Source organism: Pseudoliparis swirei, chromosome 13 (assembly GCF_029220125.1).
Source record: "Pseudoliparis swirei isolate HS2019 ecotype Mariana Trench chromosome 13, NWPU_hadal_v1, whole genome shotgun sequence".
Lineage (NCBI taxonomy): Eukaryota > Metazoa > Chordata > Actinopteri > Perciformes > Liparidae > Pseudoliparis > Pseudoliparis swirei.
In genome coordinates, this window is record NC_079400.1 from 18,293,691 (window position 1) to 18,305,719 (window position 12,029).

Consider the following 12,029-nt stretch of genomic DNA (forward strand, 5'->3'; position numbering starts at 1 on the left):
TCTGTGTGTGTGTGTCTGTGCGTCTGTCTGTCTGTCTGTGTGTCTGTCCGTGTGTCTGCGCATCTGTCTGTCACACATATGTGTGTGTGTGTGTCTAAGTGTGTGACCTTCTGTGTGTGTGTGTCTATGTGTGTGTGTGTGTGTCTATGTGTGTGTTGGCGGGTTTTGATAGATGTGGCTCTTTTATACTCATCACACATGCACACACATATTAATCTGTAGCCCAGGGCAACAGCTGAGTCCTCTCCCCGTTCCAGGGAGCGGCGGCGTTGGAGAGCGGCGTTGTTGATGTAAACGTGCTCACGGGCAGCGCTGCTAAATTGTTTCCACTATCTGCATCAGATACGTGAACACCCTCAAATGCCTCCGTCTCCGTGAAGGAGCAGGTCGACTGTTTGTCTTTCACATTGCAACGATACCTGAAACAGTTATCAGCCATTGTGTCATGTGTGTGTGTGTGTGTGTGTGTGTGTGTGTGTGTGTTTGTGTGTACATGTGGGGACCTTTGTAGGTACGTGTGGCTGTATTGCTCTGCAGCTCTCTGTCGTCTGGTGTTACCATGTTTTTAATGTTCATTCTAGGTCCATTTCCCTTTATTGTAAAGCCCTCTGTGCTGTAACGATTGTACGAAAGGTCTCACAAATATTATTGAATATAAAAATAATGAGAAAAATAATTGTCAATGATATTTAATTCAACAGATCAGACTGTACACTCAAAAAAACGATTCAAGCCCTTCTTAGAGGTGACATATTTAAATATTGTTTGATACATTTAAATAAATCAATTACAAAAATAGATATTTATATTTAATGGGTGTAACACAAAATGTATGAATACTTTCATTTATTAGATTTATTTAGGTTAGATGGTGTGCATATCAACTCAAGATAAATGTGTTTCATTGAGGACTACCCTTTGCGCATGCGCCAGCTGAGAATCAGTTGTTTGCATGAGGTGAAGACACTTTCAGGGCTGTATGGTGGTGTAGTGGCTAGCGCTGTCGCCTCACAGCCAGAGGGCTGTGGGTTCAATTCCCAGTCGGGGTGTTCCTTCTGTGTGGAGTTTGCATATTTTGTTAGTTAGTTTATATTTTGAGTTGGACAAACACAAATTAATTTAATTTAATGAATATCATTATTATATTTTAGATGTATTTGATACAAATGAGTTGGACTAACTTAATTACATTGTATTGCACTGATGTGCTAAATTTGAGTTGGAGTTGCATATAATTATTGGATGGAAAACCTGCCAACAATTTAATTGAGTTCATCCAATGAGTCATTTCTTTGAGTGTAGTGCTTGTTTGAGCAAGTCTCATTGCCCATGGCTCCCATTGCTGTGCTAGGAAGCTAGAGGACAGGTAGCTGGGGTGTTCCCACGTGGTGCAACACAATATATTCTGTCTATATTTAAGTCAATGAGATGTTTCTCATTCGTGTTCCTCCTGGTGCAACATGTGTCCTGGACCCCCCGAAAATCAAGAAACGCCCCGAGTAATGCCCGATGCATCCGATTATTGCAGAGTTAGCTTTATGGCCTGTGAGACGCACACACACACGGGAGCATCTAGTCCTACATGCTGTATGTAACGGACGCATATAGACACACACACACACACACACACACACACACACACAGCAGCCGATCTCTGACATGGCTTTGATGTGCGTGCGCGGCGGCGCTCCCTGCAGGACGCCCTACACACATGCCGGTGTGGATTGGCATTATTACACACTGAATTATTATTTAGATTTACTTAGAGGCGAGAGGGAGAAAACTGGTGTGTGTGTGTGTGAGACGGATGGACTGTTGTGATGTAGTGTGCATGTGCAGTCTATGCATGCGTTTGAAGTCATTCAGAGGCGTGTGGGAAAGACGAGACTCAGAAGATGAGATGCGTCTCCACACACGACATGCAAATGGCTGCAGGCGACGTTCATATCCAGAATGAACCAGAGAGGAGACACGGTGATCACACAGCGGCGCAAAGTCAGAGGAGTACCAACACCTGGCAGAACTCCAGCAATCTAGAACATCACATTATGGACATGACATCACATGACATCACATGACATGACATCACATGACATTACATGACATCACATGACATCACATTACGGACATGACATCACATTACGGACATGACATCACATCACATTACGGACATGACATCACATGGCATCACATTACGGACATGACATCACATTACGGACATGACATCACATCACATTACGGACATGACATCACATGGCATCACATTACGGACATGACATCACATTACGGACATGACATCACATGGCATCACATTACGGACATGACATCACATGGCATCACATTACGGACATGACATCACATGGCATCACATCACATGACATCACATGAAGTTACATGACATCACATGACATCACATGGCATCACATCACATGAAGTTACATGACATCACATGACATTACATGACATCACATGACATCAAATTACGGACATGACATCACATGATATTACATGACATCACATGGCATCACATGAAGTTACATGACATCACATTATGGACATGACATCACATGAAGTTACATGACATCACATGACATCACATGGCATCACATCACATGACATCACATGATATCAAATGACATCACATGACATCACATTACGGACATGACATCACATCACATGACATCACTTGATGTGTCCGTTAGCAGACGCTTTTATCCAAAGAGACTTACAGTAAGTTCATCAACGACGAGGACAAACTCAGGGTGACAAGAATCAAGAAAGTAAACTTCTAAAATACCATGAGTAATAGAATAAGTAATACCATGAGGAATACCATGAGTAGTATCATAAGTAATACCATGAGTAATACCATGAGTAAAACCATATGTAATACCATGGGCAATACCACAGGCAATACCATGAATAATACCATGAGTAATACTATGGGGAATACCATGAGGAATACCAGGAATACCATGAGTAATACCATAAGTAATACCATGAGTAATACCATGAGTAATACCATAAGTAATACCATGAGGAATACCATGAGGAATACCATGAGTAATACCATAAGTAATACCATGAGGAATACCATGAGTAGTATCATAAGTAATACCATGAGTAATACCATGAGTAAAACCATACGTAATACCATGGGTAATACCACGGACAATACCATGAGTAATACCATTAGTAATACCATGGGTAATACCATGAGTAGTATCATAAGTAATACCATGGGTAATACCACGGGCAATACCATGAATAATACCATGAGTAATACTATGGGGAATACCATGAGGAATACCAGGAATACCATGAGGAATACCATGAGTAATACCATAAGTAATACCATGAGTAATACCATAAGTAATACCATCGGTAATACCATAAGTATTACCATGAGGAATACCATGATGAATACCATAAGTAATACCATGAGTAATACCATAAGTAATACCATTGGTAATACCACGGGCAATACTATGAGTAATACCATGAGGAATACCATGAGTAATACTATAAGTAATACCATGGGTAATACCACGGGCAATACTATGAGTAATACCATGAAGAATACCATGGGTAATACCATGAGTAGTATCATAAGTAATACCATGAGTAATACCATGATTAATACCATGAGTAGTATCATGAGTAATACCATGATTAATACCATGAGTAGTATCATAAGTAATACCATGAGTAATACCATGAGTAATACCATGAGTAGTATCATAAGTAATACCATGAGTAATACCATGAGTAATACCATGAGTAGTATCATAAGTAATACCATGAGTAATACCATGAGTAATACCATGAGTAGTATCATAAGTAATACCATGAGTAATACCATGATTAATACCATGAGTAGTATCATGAGTAATACCATGAGTAGTATCATAAGTAATACCATGAGTAATACCATGATTAATACCATGAGTAATACCATAGTAATACCATGAGTAATACCATGAGTAATACCATGAGTAATACCATGAGTAAGTGCCTCTGAGGCGCTAATCTCTTTTTATTCCAGGTCTCGTCGGTAAAGATGTGTTTAGTGTCCGGTGTAAGATGTGGAGACTTCCTGCTGTCCTGGTGTCAGTGGGCAGCTGGTTCCACCAATCAGGAGCCAGGACAGCAAACTAGATTTCGTTGAGTCATTATCTCAAAGTGACGGAGTCACAAGTCGTAGTAGTTCACTCACATACAGTTGTGGGACTTATACTCATATTTATTCTTTGTCATGTCTGTGAATGTGGCTTTAATTCCCCCCAGAGTGTTGCACATCAAACATAAAGGTTGAAAGGGAAGCAGCAGAGGCGGAGACCTTGTGACTTAGCCTACATTTCCCATAATGCCACCCAACAATCATCTTTTTGTTAGACGCGGCCCGCCTGGTGGACGGGGCCTTCAACCTTCAGTCCTGCATCTTCTCCGGCTGCTTGATGGAGATCAGGAGTTGGACCTACTTGTCCTCTGTCTAGCGTACGTCACACGCAACGGGATCACAACAAGTAGAACCCGCCGGAGGAGAACCGGGAAGACATGTGACAGTTCTGGTTGGGAGACTTTAGAGCTCCTTGAAGGATAAAAGTAGAATGACTGTGTTCTGGAATTACATTTGGAGTTGTCCATGAACAGCAAATGGGTTCTTTACAAGTGAGTGGTGTCGGGTGGTTTCCTGGGTTTTGGGCTGTTTACACATCCAAAAGACAGGAAGTCCATTCGGGGGCCGTTAGTACAACATCGTACAGCCAGCGCAATGTCCGGGTTTTCATTTCAGTTTCAGTTGATGTTCATCTCTTGTTGTTATCATCAGATTATGAACTCAGTTTCGACATCGACTCCTCTGATGTGTGCTGAAGAAAATGTGTTTTTCATCAGCAAGTAACAAACGAAATTTTAAAAATTGTTTCCTCTCCTGCCACATGCTCTTCATCTACACAATTACTAAATATAAACTAAACAAACTCACAAAATGACATAAGAAAATGTTGATATTGAGTGGTGAACTAACGGCTGTAAATCCCCAAAAATTAGCTGATAGAAGCTAAAGTGCTCCATAGAACTGAGGAACTACATTTAATAACTGTTAAAAATGCTAAATTCTTTGATTATCGTGATAACCCCAAGAATATTTCAGTAAATTTAAAGATACCGTGTCTGTCCATTTGAGTCAACTCCCCGTGTCACGTTAAAGATTCCCCTGTTGAAGAGGCTACATACCATTTAGTACACTACCTCTGCCTCAACAGCCCAGAATGCAATGCAATCCCAAAAGAAGCGTAACAGGGGTTGTAAAGGTAATCTTCTTTATCTTGAAGGTTGATGGAAGGAAATGATGTGAAATGTAATTAATCAGTAGCACGAGTATAAAGAGTGAAGCTAATGCAAAGTGGAGTAAAACAAAAGATTAATTATAACACCTCCTCCGATGAATAGATGGGAAGAAATTGAAAATCATAGATAATAGAAGAAGGTATCTTCGCTGAGGAGTGTGTGCCGACTGTACATCCACACACACACACACACACACAGCCGAGTGCATTTTAGAAGTGCAGCATAGGCCAATTAAATGAGCCTGGGCAGAAGCTCCCAATCTTAATCACACACACAGATGTAAAAGCACAGAATGAATTATCTTCTTTGGCCGGATCATCTTCTCACAATAAAAGCTGTCGGGTGATAACTCTCTTCATTTAGATCAGACTTTATTGCCAAGCTCAGTGGAAATGTGTCTGTGGCTTCTCAGAGTTACAGAAAAGCTGCATTCAAACACACCAGTATGTAATAAATATACCATACAATAGATCTGATACAGGACCCAGCTCGCCTTGAGGACCCTGAATCGACATCCAGATGAGAGCAGCTGGTCTAAGTTTTAGATATAACTCTCTGAACTTGATGCATTTGTGATATTATAATTGCATCTATAATGGAAATAGTTCAGCTTGATATGGATTGGTTGAATGCATTTCTTTCATTCGGCTCAGCGGACAGAGACTAACCTACGATCTACCTGAAGTATGCGGAATTCAACTTGCATTACGAGGGAATTCATCTCAAGTCTCAGCCACTAGTGGTTCTGTCTGCGTAGACCTCCACGCCGCCACTTTGAGCTCATCTCACAAATAAAATATCGACGTCAACACGGGATCCAGAGTCTCCTCCTGGCCGGGGGGGGTTCTCTGTGGTCGGAAAAAGGACCAGGAGTCATTTCCATATTTATTGCGCCGCTCCAGTCCCAGATAAATAAATCAAAGGCGTTGCTAATGGCCTTCTACAGATCCCTTAATAAATCTCGGCCTTAAAGCGCATCATTAAGTTCTCGCTTGCGTGCGAGGCGACTCAAATGCCACTTTGTTTTCATTTACTGCCGCCGCGTCGGACTGTCGGTGCCCCGAGTCTCTCCGTCGTCTTGCCACCTCCCAGTCTCGGGGTCCTCGTCGTGGTACCGAACCAATCAGGATGCCGACAGGTGGGCAATTAGGAGAGTGGATGTGCCGTTGGAGCTGGAGTGGGTCAGGCAAGGCGACGGGTCGGGGAACGCTCTCCCTGCGATTGCTCCGACTTCTGCTCCAACGGTCGTCACCGGAGCGCCACTCGTAGGGTTTCCCCTCGCGGGTCGAAAAACAACAAGTAAATGAGAAGCTCTGAGCTCAAGAACAGGAAGAGGACAGTACGCCTCCCTCGTGTCCTCACGGTGTGTTTACTTATTTACTTTCCCGCGACAAAGAAAAGTCAAAATGTTAGAGTGAAAACTGAACTGAAGGCGTATTGAACGGATCTGAGCGGGAAAACTCTGGAGGGGAAGGGTCCCACGAGCCACTGGGATACTCATCGGTATCCCTATTAGCTTGTAAGTAAGTAAGTAAGTATGTAATTAAGTAAGTATGTAAGTAAGTATGCAAGTATCGATGTATGTAAGTATGTAAGTAAGTAAGTATGTAAGTATGTAAGTAAGTATGTAAGTATGTAAGTAAGTAAGTACGTAAGTAAGTATGTAAGTACGTAAGTACGTAAGTAAGTATGTAAGTATGTAAATATTTAAGTACGTAAGTAAGTATTCCATGACTTCCATGTTTTCCATGACCGTACGAACCCTGTCATGCCTGCAAAAATGATACGTCGGTGCAGAATTTGCAGTCGTTACCACGGTAACGCACTTACATAAAGGAGACATGGTCATTACATCAGTGGCGGACTGACTGGCTCGTGTCAATTGCAAAAAAAGTGACGGGTAGAGCGGTGCATCGTAAAAGGGGGCGGGGCTAAATGGGAGCTCGGCTCGGCCGCATTCATCATTTTAATACCCGCAACTTTAATTTGAATGCTTACGCTCTGGGTGCGGACACCCCGGCTTGTGGCTGAGAGAAAATAACACCCAAAACTGCCTCCGCCTCCTCCTCCTCCTCCTCTACCTCCTCCACCTCCTCCAGCAGCACAGAGAGACAAAAAAAGTTTGAAGGCAGACACAGAGCCTCAACTTTACTTTTAAATAATTGAAGCGTTGGACAGAAAAAAAAAGTCCTGGCAAGATTTATTTTTGGAATTTCTCGAGCAGGTATGGCTGAGCAGGTGTGAGCGGAGATGATTCTCTGGAGCTCAGAGGATGAGCTGGAGGAGGAAGGCGTCACGACGATTCAAGAGGCGCCTCGGCTGCACCCGACGCTCCTCCGGCTGCACGTACGCCCCTCGCTGCGTCTCGCGAGTATTTTCCTCTGATGTGTTTGACGCGATTTAATTAATTAAACTTAAATTCCCATCAAGCTTAAAAACCCGACGCCGTTATTATCTCTGCCAAAAGAGTTGGACCACTTTTCTTCTTTTTCAGCGAGTTTGATTTGATTGAAGTTCGGCGGGCCGCTCTGACACCACGATGAGAGGGGGATTTTTCTTTTTTCGACGAGCTTCAAAACTGCAGCAAAGCATAGAAAACGACATGAAACGGCGTCGTTGAGCCGATAGCTGAGCCGCGTTGAGCCGCTGGACGTGTTCGCTGGCCCGTGCCACGGTCAACAGGACCAGTGTGTGTGTTAAGTCCTCCGCCATCGGAGTCCATTTGAACAGCTGCCTCGCGGCCTATCGGCTCCACGCAGCCCGCCGCGCTGCAAGTAATCACCACCAGGACGACGCTGTGAGTCCTGGTGCAATGCATTGTGGTCCGACGTGAATCGGGACAAAGGCGACAAGACCCGCGCCTCAGTGTTTCAGTCTCTCTGCTGCTCCTTATTTTAACTGGAGGAGAAAACCAAAACACTTCATGAAGCACGGCAATAATAAAGCTTTGAATGTGAATAACTATTTTTGTTAATTAAACCCTCTCCAGCCAGTAGATGTATTAAAATTGGCAACAAAATTAACATTTCTTTCAGATTAGATTCAACTTTATATCCAACCCATCTGTCAGGAGAGAGGAGGAGGGGAGGGGAGGGGGGATGATGTTATTATAAGCTAATTATTGTCTCATTTGTGGAATTTTAAGCAGCACGTTTATCAAATTCTGTGCTGGTGAATATCTGCAAATCGGCTGCTGGGTCGCCGAGGGGGGAGGAGCCCGTTTGGCACTCCCTGTGACCGGTTCCCATGGCGTTCACACCAAAATGGACCAGAGTGACGGCGGTCCGAGACCCTCCGAGACTCAGTCCTTTTCCAGACGGACTAAAGGAGCCATCATCATAACTTCTGACATTCACAAGAAGCCTTTAATGAGATGAGAACATCTCAATCGAACCAAGAAGACCCGGCAGAGGATCTACTTCCTGCGTCTGACTCGATTCTATTGATCGCGTCACGGCTGACTGCGGTTTCACGAGCAGCAAGGCATCGACGAAGGAGCCCGACCTGTTGGACCGGCAACCCTCGGGAGGACGGTTGTTATCGTGTGAATCTCTACTCGGCCCCGTCTCCTACTAAATATTCCTCTGTCTTGTGTCCTGGTGGCGCTCACGGGTATTGCAGGAGTTGCGTCTTTCTTTTATTTTGCTTTAAAGTTCCCACAGAGTCACAAATGCTTAAAATTCAAACCATCTTTCAACTTTTCCTGTGACTATTCTTCTCTGATTACTTTCCTTTGGCCTCCCGCTGCATCTCTTCCTCCTCTGTTTGTGTTCACTGTTTGTCTTTTTCTTTCTCTTCTTCCTTCATCCCCTCGATGCTTCTAATCCTTCCCACTTCTGTCTCCTCGGTGAATTTCATCCCTCTCTTGTTTGCCTCCATCCCTCCCGGTAACACCCTCCAATCCCCTGCGCTCTATCTACCATCCTCCTCCTCCTCCTCCTCTGCGGTCTTTCTCTCACTGGCTGTGAGAAGCCCCCGAGCCAAGCTGTGCCGAGCTCGGCCCAACTGCTCCGATTGGCTTAACGAGAACCCCCCATCCCCCCTGTCATCCTCCTCCATCCCACTACAATCACACTGCACTGCACCAGCTGCTGAGCCTGATCTCCACTGTCATTATCCTAATTGTCTCACTGCCCGGCGGCCTTTGTGTGAGACTCGTCCACCTAAACCACGAACACTATGGGCTCTTCCAAAAGAGCTCCGCCCCCTTCTGAAGGCCAGCAACTTATCCCTTCCAAAAAACGGTCCCACGTCAACAAGATAACGACCGGCTAAACTGGACCATGGCGATTTAATGTGAGCGCTTACCACGCCCAGCTACCTGTAAATGTATCTTACTGGGGCCCCTACCACGTGGTAACACCCCAGCTACCTGTAAATGTATCTTACTGGGGCCCCGACCACTTGTTTACACCCCAGCTACCTGTAAATGTATCTTACTGGGACCCCTACCACGTGTTTACACCTCAGCTACCTGTACATGTATCTTACTGGGGCCCCTACCACGTGTTTACACCCCAGCTACCTGTGAATGTATCTTACTGGGGCCCCTACCACGTGTTTACACCCCAGCTACCTGTAAATGTATCTTACTGGGACCCCGACCACGTGGTAACACCCCAGCTACCTGTCCTCTAGCTTCCCAGCACAATAATGTGAGCCCTGGGCAATGAGACTTGCTCAAATAAGCACTACAGTCTGATCAGATTTGCACTTCAGTGGCACTTAAATAGCTCTTACTTATGGTACTTTTGTAGTTCGACTATGTTGAGGAAATGTTACTTCCTGTATTCTTGTGGTTCTTAGTTTGTACTCTAGGTTGAAATGCACTTATTGTAAGTCGCTTTGGATAAAAGCGTCTGCTAAATGACATGTAATAATGTAATAATCTGTTGAATTCAATATCATTGACAATTATTTTTCTCATTATTTTTATATTCAATAATATTTGTGAGACCTTTCGTCCAATCGTTACAGCACATAGGGCTTTACAATAAAGGGAAATGGACCTAGAATGAACATTCAAAACATGGTAAATAAGATGGGAAATAAGCCACTTAAATTAAAACCAGTACCCGTGGTTGTTGCATCATTCATTCTCTTCTATTCTGTCCTCATCTTTTCTTCATCGCTGGTCGAGTTTTGAACTTTTTGAACAAAAGCTCGAGTGCACTTTCTTCCAAATCGTGAGAGCAAACACGCGTTATCCCGTTACGGCTCGTTGCTAAGCTACCAGCTTCTTTTGGAGGCTTCTTCTGGCGCTCTAGTGGTGCAAAAGTAGTTTCAATAGGATCGGTTGTTTTCATTCCACTTGTGCCCGATGATAAACACCTAGCAAGTTGTACGTGTTCAGTTCAATGCTGATATCCTGATGTGGATCAGCCACTTCAACAGCTTCCATTTTCCCGGAGCCATGACCATCAGGTCCTAGACTTACATCTACTGCGTATTAAATGTGATCCTCAAATAGAGCTGCACGGTGTCCGGACATGTCGATACTGACGTGCCGCCCACTGGAGGACACGTTTGAACTTCTTCTGGACTAGACTTTAAATGTGTGATAATGATGACAGTGCAGTATATGTGTTTTTTTCTGTTATTACCGACTATTACTGCATTGCATCATTCCATCAGCCTCATGTATAGACAGGAAATTATTGATATTCAATCATGTGGTGATGTCATCTCACTCCATTAACACATGTGTAGCCCATTAAGAGAAACACCTTGCATTGCATTGAGACACGAGGCCTCTCTTTCTCTCTCTCGCTCTCTCTCTAGCATCCAAGGGCGACAGGAGGGAGGGGGGGGGGGGGGAGACGGATGACAGCTACTGGGTTTCTCTGAGAGTTTTTTCTGCACTTTGATCCATTGCAGATGAATGATATAACAACAGATAGACGGATGTTATCGTCAACGGGAGATGCGGGTGACGATTGACAGTCAGGGAGACAGGGATGTCGGAGGGGGGGGGGGGGCAGGAAGGGAAAGTGACATGGCTGAAAGTGAGGTGTGGGGAGAAGTTTCCAGGGATACAGCCGGGTCGATAAATGCCTGAGACTAGATATAAATCAGGAAAGGAATAGACAGAGAGGGATGGCGACGTGCTCGGTAAACTGTGATAACCGACAGGGGGGGGAAAGATGTGGCTCCGCCTCCAAATCACCGACCGCGGCGTGTAAACACGGCGCTGGGCGGAGCGGCGGCGCATCGATCAACGAGGAAATACATCACGTGCCGAAGCCCAGAGAATAATAACCGAGTGGGTTCAACGAGCCGCTTGCAGCAGTCACAGGCGTGTGTGTGTGTGTGTGTGTGTGTGTGTGTGTGTCTGAACGTGCATATCAGGTGGTTTTGAACACACTCGCGATGCATTCATGCAAAGAGTAAAAGCACAAACCAGCCTCACTGGCTCAGCTGCTGCTGCCTCTGAGCCCGAGGCGCAGCTCGGCGCTCGTGAGCGTCGCAAAATGCAACAAGTCGAGCCGGACACACACACACACACATAAACGCACGCACACACCCAACCCCAGTTGCTATGGAAACGGCCCTCAAAAAGGCTCAAAGAGTTTTGAAGGATGAAAAAAAAGTGCTGTTGAGAGGTTCTGACTGGCAGGAAAATAGCTGTGTTCGAAAATAAGAGCGTAAGCACTTTTTGTAATTCTTATTTTATATTT